Genomic DNA, 27,308 nt, shown 5'->3' with positions numbered 1-27,308 from the left:
CACCTCATCGCTAGGCAAATCAGAAAGGTTCTGTGTGCCAATCCTCGAATCAGTCTCAATTGGGTGAAAGCTCATGCAGGAACATATGGGAATGAACAGGCAGACCAACTTGCAAAAGCTGCGACTGAAAGAGTGACGTCTGACTTTTCGCTGCTCTTCCCTAAGTCATGGGTAAAGAACAGCTTATCTGAGAGGAAATGATGCGTAAGTGGCAAAATCGATGGCAGACAGAACGCAAAGTTGGCGGAAAATATATGCTCTCCTCCCCACAGCTAGATACAAATATAGAAAATGAACCTGGGAAATGGTTACATTCTTTTCTGAACATGGTCCTTTTCCAGCATATCTGGCGAGATTTCTGTGTTAAAAAAATTCCCGTGACCTAGCGATGCTAACCCTGCAAACCATTTTTTATATCGGTTATTTTTTTGGTTTTTATTCATTTTAAAGTTTCTACGGACTTTTTGCCCACCCTGTATTTTAGAACACATTCGCCATACAATACTACAAACATTATGACAATTCATTTTGCAAAGTCGGAATTCTCCTGATAGTTACTCTGTGCATCCAATACGATATAGTCAAGCACCTTCTATAACAGAAAGCCTCCGCGCGAAGCTTTGATGTCACTGAAGTCGCCCATTTCACCTGTAGCCATTGGATATAGGATTCCGACGTATACGAAATCTTTAACCTTTTTTTGTTGCAGTGTATCCAATGACTATAGGTGAAATGGACGACTTCGCGCGGAGGCTTTCTGCTATAGAAGTTGTTGTATAATCCCCATTCGTGAGACCTTTTTTTACCTTCATTCTTATCTGCAGATGTCGGTCAGCAGGTGTTTCAGCATTTTTTGCCAATTATTTTAGGGAGCAATATGTAAGTTGTTTGTTCTGGAAAATCTAAATATCCACGTACTTATGATTGCTGTAGAAATGGAAAAAAAGATACAGATTTTCACCGAAGATAAACCTTTTCAGAAGCTGGCAATGGTTGCGTGAGAAAAAAATCAGCAGTGCTGATAATGATAGCTCAGAGGAGAGAAAGAATGAAAACTACCCAATGCAAAATCTTTGTGAAGTAAGTAACAGCACACTGATGATGGATGTGCGAATATAAATGAAATTATACCTCAAAACTTTCTCAGCAAATGCAAAATGAAATACTTGTGGAAACAATAAACCCAAACCACATGGAAGATACCAATGAAGGTCTTGCCCTACATCAAACGTCAACTTATTTCCATAAATATCAGATTTAATTAATATTTTGCTCTATCGGTTGCGAATAAACTGTTGCAGATTGAAGTGTGTAGAATCTCGTGAGACTTTCACTTTCTTCTAGGACATCAAGAATTCTGAAATATTTTACAAGAAACTCATCGCTTACAGATATTGATTGCACATTAATGGGGTGAGGGGGGGGGGAAATTATGTGAATTTTTTTCAAATCTAAATCAAAAACCTTTATTGTAACCCTTCGAGGAGATCATCGTCAGGTGCTTCTAACCAATTAAAAAAAATACACCGCACACATTCATTGATCATATTAACCTAGAAGCGATGTAAAACTGAAATCGTACCGGGAAAAAGAGAATACAGATCCCACCCCAGTCTCGTGCTTCCTCTACACCAGCGGTTCACAACCTTTTTTGACTCGCGGAGCCCTTTTCAGTACATAATTTTTATATCGGAGCCTTGTTTGACTCGAGGAGCCCTTTTTGTATATAATTTATGGCGGAACCCTGTAGGCCTCTTTTCCTTCATTTATCTATCAAATTTACTTATTTATTTTATTTTCCTTGAGTCGCCGTGGAGCCCCGGTTGAGAACCGCTGCTCTACACTGACGCTCATCAAAATCGAGAGGTCGTTTGCACACACACAATGGAGAATCCATTAAAATTAAATAATGATAAAATATATTAACAGGCCAACGGTTTCCCTACTAATTCTTTGTGGTATAACTCTATTCTGTCATAAAAATATTATAACATGCTGTAAAGTATTAAAATGTTCAAAAATTGTCGGTAAAAGCAACGGGGTCACCCTCCTGCTCGTCTTTCTCAGTATAGCCTCCCGACCCGTCTTTCTAGTGTTAAGCAGCCCGCGGCACATTTTCCGGTAATTTAAGTGATCCACGCCACCTTTACAGATCACATAAGTAACCTGTGGTACTGTTTCAAATAATTCGAGTGGCCTGCGGTTAATTTTGAAATCAACGAAGGGGATCCCGACACGTCGTGAAACCAATGAAGTGGCCCGCATTCTCCTAAAGGTTGAGCAGTAGAGTCTCAATAATTTGAGTCTCGAAACTAAAAAGTTTCGGATAAATCCGAGGAGCTGGAATTTTTCAAAATTTCTTTTCAAAACGAAGAACGAGTTTTGTTTTATTTCACGCTATTTCCCCCCTTTAACACGAGTAATTCCAGTTAGAAAGAAGTCTTGGCACTCAGACTGGGTCTCCAGGCCAGCATTTTACACAGGTCCCCTCTCTATAGTTTATAGTGGGGGGAAAATAACGCTAGTATCGTGCCCTCCAGGCTTGAAACCCTGTCAGCCGTCTTTATTCAGAATCCATGGGTCTTGTACAGTGTCCATGGGCAGTTGTATAATGAATTAAGTGCAACACATGTAGGAGTGGGTACCCTCTGCCCAACATTGAAAAGTCGTTTTCTATTACTTTCGGATAATCCGAAGCGGTCTCGGCCAAGTTCATCTCGGATTATCGAGACTCTACTGCAACATACTGTAGCATGAAAATTCAAGCATGCACCATGTTCAATTCAAAATGTTTAAGGTAGATAGCAACACCAGTACAACACGAAATAAGCACAGCTTGACTGACAAACATAAATAGGGCCCAGGTGCATACTCGACATGATCCAATATGTTATCGCTTCGCTAGAACTTGGTTAAAAACCTCAATTCAGGTTTTTTTTTACCAATCAGCGTTTTCACGCTGCGCGCGCTGTAGAAACCGGCTCCTAGGAAAACCCGGCTTAAAAGGACTCGACGCAAAAAATATTCACTAAGAAGCGTTTCCTGTTTATGGAGAAAAGTGTTTATCGTGTAAAGCAGTGCACAATTGCGTCGAGAAATTTTCTTAAGGACGATCAAAAATTCGTGACAATGATCAAAGCGGGCGTCCCATTTTCATTAAGATAGAACCAACAGTGCAGCGTGCAGTTGGAGGAATTGATTCGGGCTGATCGACATACAGTCAACACCTTCTATAGCAGAAAACCTCCGCGCGAAGCTTTGACGTCACTGAAGTTGTCCATTTCACTTGTAGCCACTGGATACAGCAGAACAACGTATGCGAAATCTTTACCTTTTTTTGCAGTATATTCAATGACTGTAGGTGAAATGGATGACTTCAGTGACGTCACGAGCTTCGCGCGGGGGCTTCCTGCTATAGAAGGTGTTGATACAGCTCGCCTACCACCGGAGACAATTCAAAAATTTGATTGGAAACTTCTTCAATAGCTACTTTACAGCCACGACTTAGCACCAAGCGATTTTCATCTGTTCAATCCACTAAAAAACCATCTTGGAGGCAAACACTCTGCGGATGATGAAAATGTTCAAGATGTACCTCCACCTTTTCGACCAGATGAACCACCATCTTTTGTTCTGGTTTCGTGAATATAAAATATTTCAAAAAATTTTAGTGATGTTCATATTAGCAAAAAAGGTACAGTCATTGCGCGACGAACACTCAAAATATCGTCGAGCACTATTGAAAAGCAATATGCATTTCGGAACATTACTTCCAACTGGTCACGCAAATTATCAACTATTGCTGTTATTCTTTCGACCCCAATATGTTTCGATACAAAAATACCATACCCTCATGCTTATAAAAAGGATATCCGACTGAAACTGACGTCTAGCGCTCGCGATTACTATAGGTGTCCATTCTGAGAGCGCATGTGCATTAGAAACAAATATATGTAAGATAATTGATATATTTAATTACGCACGGCTAAAGCCGGGTTTTCCTCGGAGCAGGGTTCCTCGTGCCGCGATCAACGTGATTTACCCAGCGCGACACGCCGTCCACTCACCAGTAAGAAAAGCAGCATCACTGTTTTCCTACAGAGCGCAATACGCCTCATGGCAGCGCTTTACGTCGGGTGTGATTGGTCGACTTCTTCTGAAGGAGTCAAATGCGTCGTGCGCCGCGGTTTTGCCGATATTCTCTTCATTCTAGTGTGTTTTTTCCCTTAACTTCAAACAGGAGCATGCAGACGACAGAGTTGCAGATGCCAAGGCCATATACTATAATATAGCCGCCCTGATCTGATGCGCCCGCTAGGAAAACATAAACGCGTAGCGTGATTATGTAACACGTTGCTGCCGACGTGAGATTATGCTGTTCGGTTCACGCGGCGCAAAACAACTATTTCTAGGAAAACCCGGCTTAACAGCGATCGTTGAGCAGTTGGGACGACGGGACCAACCCCTTGGGGTAAATCGCTTATATCCCTCTTGGGACAGAGCGTGGTCCATGTCTGGACTTACAGTTACAGTTGGGACGACGAATCGCTAGGTTCACGGTTCGAATCCCGCCCGTTATACAGCTGTTTTACCTTGCATATTAATTTTTTGAATGATTATATATATATATATTTTTTTTTTTATTCTTTATTTTTCATTGCACTCAAAGCTGTTATTAAACGTCCCGCGACATTCCCGGAGATGTATTGGGTCACGATGCGCTTGCTGCGAGGGATGGCGTATCAGCCAGCCTGCCCTCACTCGTTTTATTACTTTTCGCGTAGTAAAATGAAAGTATTTGAGGTTTTGTGATTATGTTGTAAAAAATTGTTTTCTTAAAAATAAATTAAAGAAATGATTTTTTCACAAACGAAACGCTATCGCGAGTGTAAAATACCGTAATCCGAATATCAGTTAGTGGTTCCCTCCAATTTTTGAACAAGCATCGTTTTCCCTCCTTGTATTCGAAGGAAAACCCAAAGAATCATCCGAAGTATAGTAAGAGGGGGGAATTGAGTTTTTTTTTTTTTTTTTTGGGGGGGGGGGGGGGTTCGAACCACGCGACTCGTCACCGTACCACTTGCTCAACAGTTACTGCTAGTTGTGAGTAATTAAATATATCAATTCTCGAACATTCTATTCATCTCTAATGCGCATGCGCTCTAAGAATGAACACCTATAGTAATCGTGAGCACTAGACGTCATTTTCTCGGATGTCCTTTTATAAGCATGGGGGGATGGTAATGCCCCCGGTTCCCAACTTCAAGGCGCAAATGGGAGCCGATCTCCCCGTTAAAAAGTCACAGAGAGCAACAGCCTTACAAACAGTACAAATATTAAATTATTCACTTCACTCAACTACAAATACAGGCAAAATGCCCAACGAGGTGGCTGATAAAAAGATGCCGATAAATATATGTATGTCATATATTTAAAAAAAAAACAGCAACCCAATTAAAAATGCAATTAACACGAATTGTAAACAATATATACACATGATAAAATATTATACAATGCCCATAAAGAATACTTATGGTTGTCTTATTCTAAGAATGGATAGCTTCTCGATTTACCCCAACATGTTTATCGTATTTCTTTTTAAACGTGTCAATTGTGTTACAGTTTACTACCTCCGGGGGTAAGCTATTCCATTTATTGACAACCCTATTCCCTGCGACACCATAACCTTGCATTGTCCCTCACCAATCGATACTGGTGTCCCCTTGTAAAAGCAGTGGATTGGCGGTGTACTAAAAGTTCATGGTCCATCCTATCCATCCCATTGAAAATTTTGAACACTTCGATCATAAATTTTTGTAACGAATAAATACGTAAAATGCATTTAATGGGGGAGGGGTTAAATTAACACAAATTCAGGAGAGATGCCGACAGAGCAACATAAGTTTTGCTGAACCTGATGATAATGCTACAGTAAGTCTTAATAAAAATTACAATATGATGCATTTTTCTTGAAATAACAAGAAAAAATACGGTGAATAAAATTAGCACTTTTAAATGGATATTACCTGGAGCATTTCTACATGTATAGAAAGAAAATTTCTACGAAAGAACATTTAGAATAGGCAACGCTCGTTATAACGACCGCCATTGTCCCGTTGAAAATGGACGTTATATTGGACGGTCGGAAGGAAAAACATATCATCATCAATCGTCTTCGCCGTCGTTGGGAACGGACGTGCTATTATCGCGCTCCGCTCACCGACACGCCAGTGCGCCATTTTGTGTCTTTCTTTGTGTTTTTCTTCGTTCTCGTGAGTTTTACTTAGCGTGTTGTTTATTTTTGGGTCATATTCTGCGGTGATTTTCTTTTTTTTTTAGCGCACGTTGGATTGTGAGATAAGTGGTTTTTTTTTTTTATATTGCTCTCATTTTTTTTTAAATTTTCGTTGTGTATTTTCGATCGACTTAAATTTATTTTTCTCGTTCGCATTTCATTTTCGTTGTTTTTTCGCCAGGTTCGCTCGCTTCTTTGATATAAGTTCGTAGGTTTTGGACGTTAGTGTTAGCAAACAGTGTATACTTTTTCCCGGGTACTCTCAATAACGTTGTTTTCCTTCCATTTGGGCCTATTGTTGTAGTGTTAGTGTTTTGAGATAGTTAGCTAATTCTAATAAGTATAAATTGTACTTCGTAGCTTAATACTTTTTTTAGAGGGTGTTGTATTCTTTATATACATATTTATTTTATTCTTCGTGATTTAGTGCTGAGCATTCTACTTTACGTAATTTTTTCGTATAATCTCTTACGTATATTTTGCATAGTAATGTATTTTACATTATTTTAATTTCCAGTTAACGTTTCTCATTTTCGTATTGTTAAGTATTATTATTATTATCTAGCTTTAGCAATAGTGTTAGTATGCCTCGACCTCGACTAGTGTTGTGTAGAGCTTGCGACGGGAGGTTTCCCTGGTCTAGGGGTATAGTAGCTGATAGTTTCAATTGTAAGGGGTGCTTGGATAGAAAAAGGCTGGAACACGAGGTCGAAGCTTTACGGGAAAAAGTTAGGGTGCTAGAGGGTCCGGTTATAACGGACCCTCTGGTCGTCGAGCCACCTGTTGATGAAGAAGCAATCTCCACGAACAACGACATTTTAGAGGGCGAATGGGTGGTCGTGGATGAGGTAGAGGGGGATAGTGATAGGGGTTTAATCATCGGCGATTCTATGGTTAGGGAACTTGGGAACCGAGTGTGTAGGGATTTTCGGGGTTTCGAGCGCTGTTGTCTTCCTGGGGGGAAGATTGGCAACGTTCGAGACGTTTTTCATCGCCGAAAGTTGCCCTTGCGGGTGATTCTGTGGGTGGGAACAAATCAGGTAGGAGCGAATATTAGTGAGTCTCTGTCAGAGTACCGGGATTTACTATTATCCGCTAGGGAGGGGGGTTCAGATGTGGCAGTGATTCCAGTGCTGCCAAGGGGTAGTAGGGGATATAGGAGTAGGATCCACCAATTCAATATAGGCCTGAAGGACATTTGCTCCTCACTTGGGGTCACGTTCTTGGAGCTTCCCGCATTTACCGATAGGTGGCTTCGTTCGGATGGGATCCATCTAAATAAGAGAGGGGTCTGGGAGGTTTACGATAGTCTTAGGTCAGGTTTTTTACTCCCAGACCACGTAGTCGGGAATGCGGGTTAGTTAATGATAATCACAACAGTACTGACGGGGAATTACCCACCTCTGACTTGGATGGCTTCTCGATTGACAACAAACCACCGGGCAAATTAAAATGTGTGTTAATAAATGCCAGGAGCTTGGGTAACAAGAAAGATTTTTTAGAAACTATGATAGTTGTGGAGGACTTGGATCTTATAGCCATTACAGAATCTTGGGCAAACGATGGGGATGAATCTTTCTTACACATCTCCGGATACGATACTTTTTTGAGAAATAGATCTGATAGGAAAGGGGGTGGAGTGTTGATATACGTGAAATCATGTTTGAAGGCTAGAGAGTGTAACGTGCAGAGAAGTGATATTGAAACCATATGGGTTGAACTTGAGAACAAAAGACGTCATAAGCTTATTGTTGGGGTTTGTTACAATCCACCGAATAGGGATCAAAACTACATCGCCAAAATGCACGATGAAATTTCCTACATGTGTAAGCGAAAGAGGGTTCTCATACTAGGGGATTTCAATTACCCGGGTATTGATTGGGAGAACCTTTCATCTGGAAATCAGTATGAAAGAGACTTTCTTAAGTTGGTGCTCGAAAATTTTTTGTATCAGCATGTATCAGAAGCCACTAGGGGTACTGCTATTTTGGATTTAGTTCTTACTAGTTCTGAGGATCTAGTTGAACATGTTTCGGTGGGGGAAGAGTTTTCTTCCAGTGATCATCGTATCGTCAGATTTCACTGTAACTTTTCCTCGGGTAAGGTTGATAACAAAAGATTGGTTCCTTGTTTTCGGAGAACTAACTTTGATGTTTTGCGAAGAAGGTTAGCGGAAGTTTTCAAAGACCGGTTGGAATCAGTAGGGGTGGTAAGTCAATGGGAAGAATTTAGTACGAAGCTGTCCTCTGTTTTGCACGACGTCATACCCTTTGTTCGAAAAAAGCGTGTTTGTACATCACACCCTCTATGGTTCACGGATAGCGTGCGGAACCTTTATCTTGAAAAGAAAAGAGCATTCAGAGAGTATAAAAGTGGACGAGGTGACCTATCATTGTTTACTGATAAAAGAAGACTGTTGAAGAAAGCGATAAGGGATAGTAAAAAGCAAGTTGAATCTAGGTTGGCAGATAACATTGGCTCTGACCCAAAATCATTTTTTCGATACGTCAATAATGGATGTAAGGGGACAGTTGGCCCCCTCTCGATAGGAGGCTCAAAAGTAGAGAGCAATGTAGGCATGTGTAGTGCTTTCAATGACTTTTTCGCGTCGGTTTTTAATGGAGATAATGATATTCGATATACGGGTGTTGCATGGGGTAATAAAACGCTCAACGATATTCAAGTGGAAGACGTGGAGGTCCTAAATCTTCTAAGAAATGTATGTGCAAGCAAAGCACCAGGACCAGATGATATCTATCCCAGGGTTCTCAGGGAAGGTGCTAATGAATTGTTGGGGCCAGTCGCACAGATATACAGGAGTAGTGTTGCTGAGGGTATCGTCCCGAGAGATTGGAAACTGGCTAACGTTGTTCCGATATTTAAGAAGGGTAGTAGAGAAGTGGTGTCTAATTATCGTCCAGTGAGTTTGACGAGCTCCCTCTCGAAAATTTTGGAAATTATCATCAAAAGGCAGTTTGTGAAGTGGATAGACGAGAATAATGTATTGTCGGATAATCAGCATGGGTTCAGGAAGGGGAAGTCATGTGTAACTAACCTCCTTTGCTTCTATGATTACGTGACTAAGGCTTTGGGTAAGAGCAAAAATGTCGACGTTGTTTACCTTGATTTCCAGAAGGCATTCGATCGGGTCCAACATGGCAAACTCTTGAAGCGTTTACACGAGATTGGAATAGGGGGCAACTTGCTGAATTGGATAGAATCGTGGTTAAGAGATAGGTCGCAACGAGTTATGGTGAACGGGGAATTCTCTGGTTGGACAGACGTCACAAGTGGAGTTCCTCAGGGAAGTGTCCTTGGCCCCATACTTTTTTCACTTTTTATCGATAAACTCGATCAGGGTATCGATGGAATTACTAGCAAATTCGCAGATGATGTGAAGCTAATGGGGGTAATCGGGAATGAAAGCGATAGGGAGTTGCTCCAGACCAACTTAAACAAGATTGCAGCATGGGCAAATGAATGGAGCATGACGTTTAGCGTAGATAAGTGCATGGTCGCTCATTTTGGTTCGAACAACCAACGGTTCTCTTACGAGTTGAATGGTGTCACTATCCCGGATGCAACTAGAGTCACCGATTTGGGAATTCTCATTGACGAGCGACTTAAGTTTTCTGAACATTGTTCAGCGGTTGTCAAAAAATCGAATAGAATGCTTGGTCTCATTTTCAAAAAGGTCTCTTCGCGTTCTCCTAAAGTCATTCTTCCTCTTTTTCGAGGCTTAGTTCGTCCTGGACTGGAGTATGCTGTAAGGTTTTGGAGACCATACCTACAGAGGGACATAGACTTGGTTGAAGGGGTGCAGAGAAGAGCTACGCGTGTCCTTATTGGCACACAGGGCTTGAGTTATGAAGAAAGACTTCATTTTTTGAATATGTTTACATTGGTTGAACGCAGGTGTCGAGGAGATATGATCGAAGTGTTCAAAATTTTCAATGGGATGGATAGGATGGACCATGAACTTTTAGTACACCGCCAATCGACTGCTTTTACAAGGGGACACCAGTATCGATTGGTGAGGGACAATGCAAGGTTATGGTGTCGCAGGGAATTTTTCTCCAATAGGGTTGTTAATAAATGGAATAGCTTACCCCCGGAGGTAGTAAATTGTAACACAATTGACACGTTTAAAAAGAAATACGATAAACATGTTGGGGTAAATCGAGAAGCTATCCATTCTTAGAATAAGACAACCATAAGTAATCTTTATGGGCATCGTATAATATTTTATCATGTGTATATATTGTTTGTAATTTGTGTTAATTGCATTTTTAATTGGGTTGCTGTATTTTTGAAACATATGACAACCATATTTTTATGGGCATCTTTTTATCAGCCACCTCGTTGGGCATTTTGCCTGTTGTGGCGTTGTATTTGTATTTGTATTTGTATTTGTATATCGGCTATTCGTTATATGAAAACATTTGGAACTTATACTACCACTACTAAACCATACATGCACCTCGTTCATATTCCTCTTCGGAACTTGGGACTTATCCTTCTGGTCGTTGTAATGAAATGGTCGCTACAACGTGAGGTTGCTATAACGAGCGTCGACTGTATTAAAAAATGGTTGTCTCGAAATTTTAGAGAAAATTCAAATTTATAAAAAATACAGTCTTTTAATAGCTAATAGACTTTTTATTTTCTCTAATAACCTCAAACACATTATCCTCCGTGGATCTTAATAAATTCTATAGCGTTTCCACAGCAAAACTGTACCAAGTTTCCTCCATAGAGCTGCTCTTTAAGTCATTAACAGCCGAATACTTTATTTAATTTGAAAATATATTAATATTGTCAGTATGTTCCATACATATTCCTAATCGGATATCAAGTCAAGACTCATCGCTGGCCAGTCCAAAGCCAATAAATTTTTGCGACTAAACAGCTGTTTTGTGGCAGTTGATCTTTGAATAGACACGTTATAATGTTAATATCCGGTTTAGTCCTCCTAAATCTGATCCCATCAGTAGAAAATTGTTCAGAGTTTTGAATTGCATCAGAGTTTTGACGACCAATTTCAAAAGTTAAGGAATCCATCCGTAGCAAACGCTGTCCATATCATTATTGAAGCTCATCCTTGCTGTCTTCTCAAAAGACAGTTGTTCTCTACTTCGTGCAAGTAGAGAGACCATCCGTCTGGAACATGTAAGTTTTTTTTTTGTACCACCAAATATGATTAATATGATATATTCGACTAATATAATTGAGCTATTCGACTCCACAAAACATAATGATTTCTTGCCTATTCCAAGCTCTTTTTTCCAACTCCCTCTGGTGCTTGCTTCCTTGTTAGAGGTGATTTCCTAACTACTCTTTTTGAATCAAATACAAGCTTTTCTGATCCATCTGTGAACGGTATATACTGAAATTTTTACTTCAGGATCTTTCATAATTTCGTGCAAAGTGAGTTTTTTGCGTTGACGCCAATCTTCGAATGGTTTTGTCTTCGCGTAAACTTGTACTGCGTTGCCTACCACAATGAGGTTTTGGCTTTTGGGACACAAGTTGGGTGAATATACGTCACACCTTCCATTTCGACCAGCTTCAAAGCATTTTCAATGCCTTTTACAGCTTTTTTTTTACTTTCAAAAATGAAGGACTCGAACGATTCCCTCGTAGAAGATGTGCGACGACAATTTTTCCTTAAATGAAAGCCAGTCCGATTAGCTTTCCACTTTTACACCATCAAGTCTCTGATACGCAAGACGCAATATTCGAAATTTGCATATAATCGGAAGTTTTTCTATATTTTCGAGAAAGAGATTTTTCAAAAAAAAATTTGAATTTCAAAAATTCATTACATATTTTCATCGACAATTACTGAAGTTTAAAGTAGGTTTTTCGCATTCTGCTCACAAGCAAAAAGAAAAAAAAATCAAATTCGTAACGATATCCGCGGCACGGTTAAAAATCTATAGTGTCTAAACTTTTGAGACAGACTGTATCTTTTACAATTAAGACGAAATAATGTTATTTAGTCAGTTGAAACGTAGACACAAAACGTTTAGGGGGCTAAACAAGCTTGTGTAAGCCTACAAAAAGAATAGTTAATTCATGTTTGTCGATACAAATAATAGCGAAAGATAAAAAATTCATGTATAATATAATACTAAGTGGCAACAGCAATGGAGTTGTTACACACAAAAATCGTCATTTAGTGGCGTATGCAAGATAAGGATGATTTCATTACAATATTAGATATATAAATTAATATATGAATGATATTCACTTTTTTATGCCTTCATAATTGTGATGTCAACATTGAATTTCTCCTCATTTTCGATCCATATTTCAGTTTAGGATATCACATAAATTGGGTTCTTTAAAGTTCTTGGGAATATTAGAAAAATTGTCAAAATTAGTTCTAAAATTTTGGATGTTCGAAATCAGAAATGTCAATGATTTATTTTCTGTCTTTGGGTGTACTGAGGATTTTTCTTACCTCTTCAAGTTCCTCCAGTGGGTATGAGCTCTGTATTCGAGTTTTCGAAGTCTTCAGTTTCTGTTGATATTTACATTTAAATCATGCTTTTGTAGTTAGTCTTCGGTGTTTATTCTCGTTATTTTAGAGTTTTAATTTTTCCGAAGGAATATAGTTTGCCTTCCTTCACCCAAGCGTATCTTATTGAAGTCTTTCTTTAGTTTTTCTCATCATATTAAACGATTTCTTATTTTCCGATGTAAGCCTTTATAAATATACAGAGTGTCCACCCTTATTGTTGTCGAATGGCTATTTTCTGAACCTTTCGTTTCAGAGACAACTTTCAATTAAAAAACATGCTTCAAATGATGTTGCCCGTCATCTTAAATGCCATTCCCCAATGAAAAATATTATTAATTAAAAAAAGTTACAAAATTTGAATGTTTATACGGTCTCCTTGTTCTCTAATTTCCAAGTAGAAAGTTGTTGCCCTGTCTCTCATAAGATTCTCATTTCGTTTGTTCTTTTTTTTTTTTTTTTTTTGTATCTGTGTGTATAATATGGCAAGTGCAAGATAACAGATGAAATGGCATGGGGGGCTTCTCTCCAATTGCTTTTAAAATATACCTCCATCCTAATATGCGTACCGTACATTCATCCGTTTTAACGAAACCCCGAAACTTTTCTCCAACTCCCAACCCCATCTCGTCTGTAACCACCACAAAATTTGTTAATCGCGACGGTACCCAATTGTCCGGGGAAAATATACTCTAAAAATTTTGTATGTTTTTTTTTTCTTTTTTGACACAAAATAAAGTGTTCCAGACTCTGCCACGAAGCTGTGCTGGAAGGGATCTCGGCAACAGGATAAGCCCGGTGGCAAAGTTCTGGCGTTCATCCATCCATTATTGCCCCGAGAGCCTCTCCTGAGACCAACAAAGAATTTCCCATGTTTCTAAGTGCAATACTCGCTGACATATTTGAAAAGGGGGGAACAGCATAAGCTAACGGACGATGCTCCTTTCCCTCCTTCATGCTGTGTGTGTGTGTCTTCTTTCCCCCTTTTTTTTTCTTTTCTTTAATTCAAATATCTCAGCAGATGTTGCACTTAGAAATATGGAAAATTCTTTGTTGGCTTCAAGAGAGACAGGGCAACAACGTTATAATTAGAAGTTAGAGATCAGGGAGCCGTTTAAAAATTTAAATTGTGTAACATTATATACCTATATATACACTTTTTTTTCATTTATTAGACATTTAAGATGATAAGCGGCATCATTTGAAACATTTTTTTCTAATTGAAAGTTGTCTCTCAAACCAACGGTTCAGGAAATACTCCTATAGGCCTTGAACAACCATAACACTGGACACCCTGTATATTCTGGTACCTTGAAAGTCTGAGTCTTAATTTTTCAGATGTAAGATTTTGTATTCTAGCTTCTTGTAGATTGCAAAAATCTCTACCAAAGACTTCCTACTCTTTGATTTTTCCCTTTGAAATCTTACTATTAGCTTTTTGTTTCTTGTTTGAATTCTATGTGTGCACTTTTTATTTCTTCAGTTGGTTTTCGAATCTTCAGCTGCGTTCAATTAAATAAAGCCCCTACTGCTCCTATTATTTCAAAAATAATCTTAATCCTCGTTTCGGGACTCCATTGATTTCTATATTGTTTTTTCTGCTTCATGTTTCAAAGTCACTCATTTTGTAATTTCAGTTCTATTATCTCATGCTTTAGATTTGCATTTTCGATTTTTATCTCTTTATTTTCTTTATTCAGCTGTTCCACTAGTTTCTTCATACTTTCTAACTTTGTATTGAAGTCTTCCACGCGTTGAGAATTGACTTCCATCGCCTTTACTACTTTTCGAAATTCTGTTGTTAGTAGATTCTGGTTTCGAATTGTGTTATTTGTGGAAAGTTTAAAGACTTCTTCCATCTCATGGTTTATTTTTTTTATATTTTCTATCACTTCTAGGGTGATGTCTTGATCGATTGATTTTGCAACGTCTCGACTTGTTGTTTCTAGATCTGTTTTTTCTTTCAGCACACGTGGAAATTCTGCGGACAGGATATTCCACGTGTCGCTTGTTATCTTGCTAGGATCGTAAGTACGTAGGGCTGCCTCTACGGCAGCGCCGTAGGCTAACACTTCTTCAGGATTTATTGACATGCACAGGTTTTTGCCATTGAAGAATTTCTTCAGCATATGCTGTATCTTTGGAACTCTGGATGATACGCCTATGAGTACCACGTCATGAATGTCATATGTTTTCATCTTAGCATCGTTCATAGCTTTTTCAACACATTTTATGACATCCTCGAAGAGATCTGAGCACAATTCTTCGAATTTAGCCCTGGTTATCCTTGATCGAAAATCGGCTCCTTCAATCAGAGCATCAACGTCGATGTCTGCTTCGCAAACACTCGTGAGCCGTCTCTTGACCAATTCACACGCTGTGCGAAGGCGTGGTAAAGCTTTGGGATGTTTGCTTATATCTTTACCACGAACTCGTTTGAATTCTTTCATGAAATGATTCACCAATCTGCTATCGAAATCTTCACCTCCGAGATGTTTGTTGCACGTCGCCGCTTTAACAGTGAACACTGGCCCCTTGTCGATCGTCATAACCACTACGTCGAAGGTTCTACCTCCGAGGTCGAAAACGAAAACATTCCTGGGTCTCCGAATATCTCTGTCTAATCCGTAGGCAAGAGCAGCAGCGGTCGGCTCATTGATGACCCTGAGCACGTTGAGTCCAGCGACCTCCCCGGCGTCTTTGGTGGCTTGTCTCTGGGCCCCGTTGAAGTGAGTGGGGACGGTTATGACAGCATCCGTAACTTTCTCACCGAGATATGACTCAGCGGTTTCTTTCATCTTGCTCAGGACCATAGCACTAATCTCCTCCGGGTGTAAATGTTTCTGTTTGCCTTCGTACTCAACACAAACGATAGGTTTTCCATCACGATCAACCACTTTGAAAGGCCACTGCTTCAAGTATTCCTGGATTTGCGGGTCCTTGTAATGCCGCCCAATCAACCTCTTGACGTCGAATACGGTATTTGATGGATTCACGGCAGCATGGAGCTTTTGGCCGCGTCACCAATCAACCTCACATCTCCATCGAATGCAACGTAGCTTGGCGTTGTTCGGCTACCTTGCTCGTTGGCGATGATTTCTACTTTTGCATGTTTGAATACTCCTACGCAAGAGCATGTCGTTCCGAGATCGATACCAATAGAAGGTGCCATACTGATATTCAGGGGTCAGTATTAGGCTCAAACGCAGGAATAAATGTTAATTATTTCCAACGACTTGAAATAATATCTTAAAACTTTTCGTTTGCGTATGCAGAACTCGTGTCTTTTGTGTTCCTGTTAACTCCCCTGTTACACGATGGCCTTTGAACACAAACGCCACCACTCGCATTCATTCATTTTTGCAATCGCAGACGAAATTTCTGATAAGAGCCAACGTTCGTCTACATTGCTTTTATTATCGTTCGGAAAAAAAGGTGATAAAGCAGTATTAAAAAAACAAAACAACTTTAACCTTCTAAACGGTGAAGACTCATATATGAGTTCGAAGACAACTACCGTCATTTCGGCCTGAACTCATATATGAGTCCGAAGACAACTACCGTCATTTCGGCTCGAACTCATAAATGCGTTCGCCAGGAACCAGTTCCTTCCCCCATCTCATTGTACGGTTAGTGACAGGTACACAGTGTCGTCAAACTGCCCCTTCCTGCAACAATACAGTCCTCTCCTCCCCAAACTCATCAATGTTTGAAAAGAAGAATAGCTTATTGAGAAAAGAAGGATTCCTTGGTTTGAAAAGGGCACAAATACCCACGTTGTAGTTGAAAAAAAGAAAGAAAGAAAAGGAAAGTTTTTACCAGTAAATTAGAGATTGTTAATTTATTTGACAAAAATATTTATTATTCGTATCTGAATATTCGTTTGAATATATATTCAAACCTATGAAATTTAACCACTGTTCTGAGGTTTATTCCAAATCCAATAATTCATTCATCATCCACGCAAAAAGCTACAGCTTGTGCTAAGAGAACTAGTTATTAGTTCTTTCTCCAGTTATTACTAATTATATTTGAGCTAATTCACTCGTTAGTAGCTTGGTTAGGGCAGCGGTTCTCAACCGGTGCTCCGTATGCATTTTCCAGGGCTCTGCGACAGGTCGTGGAAAATGAAATGAATAAACAAAATATGATAAATCAATTAAAATGAAAGGCCCACGGGGCTCCGTGAGTGAAAAAAAATTTAAGAACCGCTGGGTTAGGGTATCTTCGTGTATATTTTTTAACGAATGTTCTATATACCATTTGTTTTATGTACTATGATTTTTGTGTAATTTAATGTTCTACTGAAATTGTCACCAAATTATTGAAGCATCTCATGGAAAAAAAGTCTCCAGGGTGGCTTCGTTAACCTCTTGGGCAGGCCTGTCATTTGGGGCATCGGGGGGGGGCGTAGCCCCTCCCGGCTTTTAAAAATACACTAAAAATGGTATATATACACACACACATTGAGTACATATGCTTTGCCCCCCTCCCCCCGTCGTCGTCGTTCTCGTTGGTACGTTGCGTCGTTTTAAAAGCCGTCCGTTGAACAACGTTTTAAAGGGGTTTCAATCTTTTTTGCTTTGAATTAATTATTATCTACTCTATAATATAAAATCCCAAACTCGAAAAGGGCCTGTTTCTAAGCAACAGAAATTAGTGACGATTTTATGTAACGAAAATCTGTTACGTTTTTGGGTTACGGAAGTCGGTTACAATTTTGGTTCAAGTTTTCATTTAACTCTTGCATATTGGGACCAACTCTTGCATATCCCCCATCGGGACTAAGTTATGTGTAAGTACCGAGAGGCTCCTACTTCCTACAGTAGGGGCCCCTAGGATGGGAGAGATAGCGGGCCCCAAACCAGCTTTTTCACGGGCCCCTCTGAGGTTAATTTATAGTGTGAAAAATCAAAAAGTGATAAGAATCGTTCCAGCCCCTGTCAGCCCTGCCCTTGTGGGGGGTCATGCCGACATTGTATAATATACATAAATCACCGGTGCTCCCAACACACGGGATCTTGGTACCTGGGGGTGGCATTGCACATATATCTTCATGGGGAAGTTAAAAAGCTTAATTTCCAGAGGCCCTCGATGGACCTCATTGTTTTCTTGCTGCTTTAAAACTGAAAAATTTCCGATAGCGGAAGCCCAAGATATTTCCAGTCCAGCCCCCCCCCCCCCACCTCATAAAAATCTGCGAATTCGGTCCAGAGTGATTGCGTGGGGCGCTGGATTTTATTCGTTGGTAAAATGAATACAAATGAAAATTTGCCATGGCCCTCACAGGGGTATACCCGATAAGCTTCCAAGTCGGGGAACCCGTTTCATTTTGGGGGCCCTGTATGAATCTTATTCTTTTCTGGGTCCGGCGTATTTTGTTGGGGGCGATGGGTTTTATTCGTTGGTAAAATGAATACAAATGAAAAATTTTCGTGGCACTCGCAGCTGTGGAAAGTCGGTAAAGCTTCGAGGTCGGGGACCAGGGCCCTCATTTAGCTTTTTCCAGAGGGGGGGGGGCATGTACTCAATGTATGTGTATATATATAACCCCCCCCCCCAATGACGAGCCTGTCGGGGACCGATGTGGAAATTGATAGGTTTCATTTTGGGGGCCCTGGATTAATCTCATTGTTGTCTTTTGTTTAACATTGTGGAACTTGTAGCAGCTGAAGTCCGAAATAAATGTATTTTGTAAACGTATTTTGTTGGGGGCTATGGGTTTTATTCGTTGGTAAAATGAATACAAATGAAAATATTTCGTAGCACTCGCAGCGGGGGATGACCGACAAGCTTCCAGGTCGGGGGCCCCATGTGGAAATTGACAGGATTAATTTTGGCGGGCCATGGATGAATATCATTTTTTTCCGTGGAATTTTGCAACAGCAGAAGCCCGAGATGAATCCAGTCTGGGTCCCTCACTAAAATTCAGCGAATTGGAGTCTGGGGACCCTCGTGGAGAAGTTTTGTGGGGTTACTTGATGAATCACATTTGTTTTTTGTTGCTTTATTATTGTAAAATTCGCTTCTTCAGTAAGCTGGTGCTTTCACGTGTCCCTTTCTATAGCACTCTGATGAAGTGGGACTAGATAAACAAAATATGTTGTGAAGAGAAGGGAAGGGGGGATTGTCCGCCAAAAGCGGCAGGGGGGGGGGGGCAGAGCCCCCCTAGTATTAAGATATTCTTATACAGAGTGCATGTCATTTTACTTGCGAACCAGTAAATCCAGACTTGTAAATACAGCAAAATAACAGGTGCTTGAGTTTAAAAAAATCTCATCTCTGTTGCACTTTCAATTGTCTATTGTGTGCCAACACTACAGCTGTTTTATCGGACTTCTTAAAACTGGCTATTCTTCTAGTACCCACAGTAGGTACAACAGATAAGTGTGCACAAAATGACCATGGTGCAACAAAAAAAATCGAAAATGAAAGAGAGAGAGAGAGAACTAGTGAACGCTTTTTCTCAGAAAAGGAACCTGTATTGTATCAAATAAATGCCAAGGCAAGTTGGCAAACCCCTTTTTTTTGTCAAAATGGTTGATGCAAAGATGGAATGTCCTGTTTTTTCTCCTTTATTGTGATGTTACTAATAGTTTTCTTTGTAAAGATTCGCGATCCCCAAAAAAAGTTGAGGAATGTAAACTTCCTGGAAAAGGTGCAGAAATCTCTCTTGTGATAAGATTATCCACCTTAGACGGTGATAAACTTGGAAGTCTGGGGGGCACAGTCAGTATTGTTGTGGGAGCAAGGTGATGATGATATCTATACACATATACATTAGACTAGTCGACTTAACCTTTGACGTTGGTGGGGGGGGGGCGCAGTGCACCTCATGCCACCTCCCCGTATCTCCGCCCATGTGATCTGCTACTTTTTGAATTCGAATTCAGTCATTTCCTTGGATTCCATGCCATTTTTCACAAAAATAAAAAATACCAAACTATTACTCGATTCTCGAGTAAAATGACTTCCCCCATTCAGTTTTTCGCTTGATATAATCAGATAACTCAATAATTTTTTTTTTTAAATAAAGTATTCCAACATTGACTATTGTTCATTTTGAGGCATATTTCTGGAAATTTTTAAATGCACATTTTTGCACTATAAATGCGTTTTCTTTTTTTAGCATATTTTTCATTTCTGAATTCCGAAATGGACGATTTTTCTTTTTTTCCTGGGTGTATTTCCTCTCAGGGAAATTTCCCCACTTTAAATACATATATAAATAAATATATATATATATATATTTTAATTATACGTATATTTTTCAATACTCCCCCCCCCCCCTACATATTCTGAGCCTTTAGGGCAGGCATATTAACGCATTTTTAAGGCACATATTTTTATATTTTATGCATATTTCGGCATTATAATATGAGTATTTTTGCTTCTTTTTTTGATTTGTTGGAACATTACAATTCATTTTTTATCTCTTTCAAATGCATATATAATTTGTTTTCAATTTTGCGTGCATTTTTCATTTTTGATGGCATAATTCGGGATTACTCAACGATGGTTTCAATTTTTCGCATATATACATCCTTTCCAAAAAAATTAGAACACCCAGAAATTTACGAGAGCAGTTCATGAAATATTCAAGTTGGAAAGCGCAGTTCAAGGTTGTAGCGCAAGTACAGTTTAATTTGCATTTTCCTTTTCTATCATGATCATATCATATGAGCATTCATATCTTGAGCATATCGGTGGCAAAAAGTTTTCATAAAGTAGATTAAATGCGTCGTAAAATACCAAATTAATTTTTTCCTCTTTGTTTCAAAAAATTGGAACACTCCGAATGCTGTTTGAGAAAATTAGAACATTTGGCTTAAAACCTATTACTGTATTACATGAATTTTTTCATGCAAATTTACATCAACTTGATTGAATAAGTATTTCATGTCTTTCCTCGTTATATATGCAAACCTACACGCATTCAATGTTCGCAATACGGGTAGAAAAACGGGAAATTTCTGAAAAACGCAGAAAATTACGAATGTATTTGCTAGGACTGTGGGGGGGGGGGACGCGTGCTGATATCGTACGAATACATTGTGCTGTGGCCATCTTTGGTCTTGGCCATGGATTTTATGCATCAAGACATTCAATTTATGAGTGTCCGGCACAGACCCGAATCGGGCCTCAGCTATAAATCCCATCTTCGCTATCGGCTCCCCGATAGCGGTTTGCAATTGATCAGTTTTTATTAATTTATTTATTTTATCCCGAGTCCGCAATCTCTTGATAACATTAGTATCAGGTACAATCATCAGATATCACGAAACCATCGAAATATCGATGAGGTTTGATACACATTGGCGAATTCTTGATACTATCTGCGTTTTTCATCTTCAACCGAAGTCTTCAGTGGAAACAAAAAATAGAGGCCAATGGATTAGAAGACATCTCTGGATAGAGGTGTGAACGTTAGGCTCTCTACCTTTTGATTCCAGAAGTTGAAGACGTATGGTATGCAGAAAGAAATTGCATTTTCTATCGTGATTTTGACTCTTTCTAAGCTATTACTTAATTGCTGCAGCAAGTCACATAGGGGGAAAGATGAAAATGTAAATTACAACCATACCCTTAATTTGAGCTTTCCAACTTGAGCTCTTTATGAACTGCTCTCGTAAATTTCTAGGGTGTTCTAATTTTTTGAAAAAGATCGGGTGTTTTTATTTCATGGTATATTTCGACATTTTTAAAAATGTAGATTAAACTTTATTTTTAGTGCATGTTTTAGCCTCTAATCCGGGCTCTAGTTACAACTTTCTTTCCCGTTTTGAATTCCAGAGACTTTATTTACTTCTAGTATTTGTGTATTTAAACATTTTCTCAGTATGTTACTTGTTTTCATGTATTTTGTTTTTGTAACATGATTTAATGCACCAAATTTATATATTTCAGAGAGAATTCTTTCATTATAATCCGATGCAAATGACTGTATATCTAATATGCGTATTCAATCTCACTAAACCTATGCTCATTATTGAAATTAACTCCACGATCATAAGATATCATGAAAAAAATAAATGAATATTCAAAAAGAATGTGAGTAAAGTATTGAGAATCAGTTTTATACCCGAAAGTTTTGATAAATTAATTATTTAATGATGTTCCAAGGTTGGGAAGTAGCTGTAGTTTTGCTCGAATAGATTTGTATCAACTGATAAATATCAGTTGTTACAATGCCTTGCCTCGAATAGTAGTAATTCCAACAACACTGATTTAATCAACGCACATTATTTACGAAAAAGCTTTGCGATTTTCAAAAAAAATTTACATTTTATGTGAACCTCAAAACCGCGAGAACATACTGCAACACTTGCAAATTTAAAAAATACAATTAAAATATTAAGGGGCATATATATAGAATGCTTCTCGAGATTCAGAATACTTAGAGTGTTCAACTTGAACATATTGGGACATTTTTAAATACCTAGTGGATGGGTTAGTAATTTCTTCTTAGTACGTTCTGACATTCCGTTACTAAGTTAATCATATCAATATTTCACAAGCGAAAGCAAGTAAATTTTATTGCCTATTAAAGCTAATCTATATTGATAGAGTTATTTACCATAGAATGCTGAGCATCTATAAACACGCTACAATAATTTCGTTCAAAATTTTGCGTATATCCCGCCTTTATGTGTTTTTTATTTAGTTCGGAAAATAGAAAAACTTTGGAGAATGAAAGGAGAAAGTACATTTCTGGGAAGAAAGGGTCAATCACCGGGCGTTACCAGCCTGTCACTTCGGTTCAGCCCCCTCTCGACGGCTTATCATGCATGCCAATTACCCATTGTCACATATTGGGGGGAAAGCATTCTAGAATCACGTGACCCTGTGGTCATTTTGAAAAGATTTCGTGAAAATAAGTAGCTTTTTTTGAAGAGGTTTTGTGTTCGACCCTGAGCCGTCGATAGGGTTAATGTTTTATTTATCGAGCATGTAGTCTAAACATGTTCTGTATGTTTTTCAGAAAATTGTTCAGCCGTGTTAAGAAAGGCGAATAGAATGCTAGGTTTCATTTTCAAAAATGTCTCTTCGCGTTCTCCTAATGCCATTTTTCCGCTTTTCCGAATCTTAGTTCGTCCTGGACTGGAGTATGCTGTTAGGTTTGGAGACGATACCTACAGAGGGGCATAAACTTGGTTTAGACTTCATTTTTTGCACATGTTTACGTTGATGACCACAGGTGTCGGGGGAATATGATCGAAGTGTTCAAAATTTATATATTGTTTACAGTTTTTGTAATTGGTTTTGTAATTGGGTTGCTGTTTACTTTTCTTTTTTTTTAAATATATGACATCCATATTTGTTATGGGAATCTTTTTCGTTGGGAATCACTTCGTTGGGCATTTTGCCTGTTATGGCCTTTTATTTGTATTTGTATAAAAAAGAAAAATTATGTTTTTTCCTTGCCTCAGAAGAGACGGCAAAAACTTTCTAATTGGTTTTTTGGGCACACGTGGATTGTATGAGAAGTTAATTTTTCTTTATCTTTTTTTTATCTATACGAGCTCTGAAACAAAGTATGAAATTGTAAGTAGCTGCACGTCATTTGAAAACGTTTTGTAATTAAAATATGTTTCTAAAGTCAACGATTACAGAGATGTGCAAACAATTGGTCGCCCTGTATAGCTGCTGCATAATTTCAGAGATTTCCCTCTTTTATTTACTTTTTGTCTGTATAAAAATTATTTCTCCCATTTATTCATTTTTTGTGGGTCCGTAAATTATTTACCCTTTTTTTTGCCGGTTCGCAAATTATTTCTCCCAGTTTTTTCTCGTTCAGGAAATTTTTTCTCCCATTTATTTTTTCCCGGTCAGTAAATTACTTCTTCCATTTATTTATTTTTTGCTGGTCCGCACACACAAATATAGTTTCTCCCAATTTTTTTATTATTATTATTTTTTTTTTGCAACCATCAAATTATTTCTATTTATTTATTTTTGCCATCCGCAAATTATCTCCCCCATTTATTTATTTACTTGCCGGGCACACACATTATTTTTCCCATTTATACATTTTTTCCCGTCCATAAATTATGCAACTAATTTCTGTATTAATTTTTTTTTGGCGGTCCGCAAAAAATTATTTCTTCTATATATTTTTGCCATTTCGCACACTGTTATTATCATTTATTTATTTTTCGCGGGTCTGCAAAATTGTTTCTCTAATCCGGCGGTCCGCGAAACAGATCAACTACCTTTAACGGTTTGCAAAAAGGTTGAAGAATACGGTGTTTTCTGGAATATATTCACCGTGGCACTTACGCGATACTTACGTTCATTTTAATTTTTTCATTGAATTAATAATTTCATTAAATGAATGAATCCAACTACATAAAACATAGAAGCTGTGAGGCCAGCTGACCCCACTGGTTCGTTGGTTTCGTAGTAATTGAATCAAAAAAAGCCACGCGAGTGAGACGAAGTTTCAGAACAAAGATAATGTATTATATTCCTTAAGACATGGTACAATTATAACGCTATATACAAATTGAGACGATTAATAAAATGATTAAGTTTCCTCGGACTGTCCAAGTCCATGACCTTCTCCTTCGGTCCCGAAAGTCGCTCTCTTCCGTCTGACTTTCTTTTTCTCCTCCCCCCAATCAAGCGTCTCCTTTCTTCACCCCCCTTGGGTCTTTTCTTTCCTCCGTTTCCGTTTTTCTTCTCCCTCGTTCTGGTGAGAGATCGTCGGAATGGAGGGGTCGTAACGTCACACCTCCCCACCTAGATGAATGTTCATCTTCAGTGGACATTCACAATCCACCACATCTAAAGTTCTGAGCATGACATCACAGCTTCACAATACAGTTCGAATTCCTCCTTCTTCTCTTCGTCTTTCCTTTTTTTTTTCTTTTTTTTTCGCTACAGCTTTGCTTCGGAGAAAGCACCTTTGGCAATCCCCCCCGTGAAGCATGTCTACGCCTCAGCATTCCCCGAGAGCCATTGTTTATCTATCCTTTCAAGTCTGGATAGAGCGTCAACATGCGGTATGCGACTTCCCGCTCTATGTTCAATTACTATATTATAATTTTGTAAAGCTAAAACCCATCTCTGTAACTTAGAGTTTTGAGGAGAACAATTGGACAAGAAAGACAACGGCTTGTGATCCGATATTACCGTTATCCTCTCGCCGAAAATCCATTCTTCGAATTTTTTAAGTCCATATATTATAGCGTACGCTTCCCTATGAATTGCAGGCCATTTGCTTTGAGTGTGCGTTAATTTTTTACTAGCAAATGCTACTGGTCTCTCAATATTGCTATCATCCATCTGGCTCAAACACACACCAACGCTGTGTTGACTTGCGTCGCAGGTTAAATAATAACCTCTCCCAATAACTGGAGCCATTAATATAGGAGAATTACACAATTTCTCCTTGAGCATCTGAAATGCACTTTCCTCCTTGTTTCCCCAAGTAACTTTTTCCGGTTGTTTTTTCTGAGTTAATTCAGTTAGAGGACGCGCTATTTCGGCATAATTAGACACAAATTCTCTGTAATAACCAAACAACCCTAACATGCTTTTAACTTGGGATTTAGTTTTCGGACGATCTAGTTCCTTAATTGCACTTAACTTTTCTGGATCAGGAGCTTGAGTTTGTGATCCTACAATATGCCCTAAAAATTTAACCTTACGTTTCCCAAATTTACATTTTCCTGCATTACCCGTCCAGCCGTTACCTTCAAGTTCAGTCAGCACTGCTCTTAAATGCACAAGGTGCGATTCCCATGTCTGACTATACACTGCAATATCATCTAGATAAGCGTCAGCGTACTTTTTATATTTCGCTAGGATGACGTTCATTGTTCTCTGAAAACTAGCACCTGCACCTGACAATCCGAACGGCATAACCTTCCACTGAAATTGGCCACTATGCGACGAAAAAGAAGTATATTTACGACTGTTTACGTGCATGGGTAACTGCCAGTACCCTCTCTGACAATCGATTGTTGAAATAAAATTTGCCCTTCCAACCTTTGCTAACAAGTTTGGGATGTGTTGCATTGGATATTCACTTGGTAGTGTATGGGCATTGATCATTCTATAATCGCAACACAACCTCATCCCACCATCCTTCTTAACTACGCATACAATAGGATGGCTGAATTCCGCATCGCACGGTTCGATCAAATCCAGTTGCAATAATTCTTCTATTTGTCCCTCTACCTTATCTTGCATTGGAATTGGAACCTTATAGCGATGCAACGTTTTAAGTTGACTACCTGGTTTTAGTTTAATTTCATGTTGTCCTATTTTGCTTTTCCCAATTTTTCCTGAAAAGAAATCCGGAAATTCTCCCAGTAGTTTCTTTAATTGTTCTTCCTGGGTTTTTGATAAATTATCATTTTCTAAGATCCCCTTCCCATACTCGTCAGCTGATATTTGCTCCCTTGGGGCTTCTTTAATTTCGCCAAAATCAGTATCCTCCTGAAAAATTACTCCAACCACATCACACGTTACCTTGAATTCTCTCAGTTTATTGGCATGAAAAGTTCTCTGACCCCCATTTGGCATTTCAACAATATAACTGTTCTGTTTGACTCTTCCCAAAATTGTTACAGGACCTTGCCATCTGGCGAAAAGTTTATTGGTAGAATCCGGAGCCAAAACTATTACTTGGTCCCCTTCCTTGAATTGTTTGAGTCTAGTCCCTCTGTTATGGTAATTAACATATTTTTGTTGATTTACCTCAGCATTAATATGTGCATTTTCGGCTATTTCTTCCAATCTCGATTTAAGTTCTATTAAATATTCACTTGCACTTTTAGTAGTTCCCGTTGGTAAAGGTAATGCATTGGTCATAACATTTTTCAACAAATTTAACACTCCTCTGGGTTTTCGCCCAAACATCATTTCGAACGGTGCGTATCCAATAGTGCTATTGGGTACCTCATTATAAGCCCAGACACAAAATGGAATACATTTATCCCAATCCCTTGGGTTCTTCCTCAATTCAAAATGTATCATATTTTTCAGAGTCTGGTTATATCTCTCAACCAATCCTGAACTCTGAGGATAACCTGGAGTACTAAATCTGGGAGATATACCTAATACCTCTTCGAATTTAACTGTGAGTGCACCAGTGAAATTTGTTCCTTGGTCGGAGGCAATAACATCAGGGATACCATATTTCTGAAAAATAGTCAAAAGTGCGTCACAAGTAGCCTTTGCAGACAAAGATCGTAAACACACTGCTTCTGCGTATCGTGAATGTTGATCAATAATCGTAAGAACATATTTATGCCCCCTTGACGATGGAGGAGAAATTTCACCTATACAATCAACATTAATTACCGACCAAACCTTTTCGGGTCTTTCCACCTTTGTTATGGGTATACGGTCGTATCTAGTTATTTTTCTCCTCAATTGACACTCCTGACAGAGATCACAATACTCTCTCACTTCTGCCTTCATCCCAGGCCAAAAAAAAGAAAGTTTTATTCTTTCCAACGTTTTTCGGAAACCATAATG

At 38.8% G+C, this 27,308-nt stretch overlaps 1 pseudogene; it reads right to left on the bottom strand.

Moving 5' to 3' along the window:
- Nucleotides 1–12,514: 12,514 nt before the first annotated feature.
- Nucleotides 12,515–16,148, bottom strand: LOC149071092 (major heat shock 70 kDa protein Ba-like; annotated as a pseudogene).
- Nucleotides 16,149–27,308: the final 11,160 nt, after the last annotated feature.

The sequence above is a fragment of the Pholcus phalangioides genome, unplaced genomic scaffold, assembly GCF_987345545.1.
Source record: "Pholcus phalangioides strain wild (caught in Gottingen) unplaced genomic scaffold, Ppha-v1.0 ptg000019l_1, whole genome shotgun sequence".
NCBI classification, from domain to species: Eukaryota; Metazoa; Arthropoda; class Arachnida; order Araneae; family Pholcidae; genus Pholcus; species Pholcus phalangioides.
This window is presented reverse-complemented; position numbering and strand designations above follow the sequence as displayed.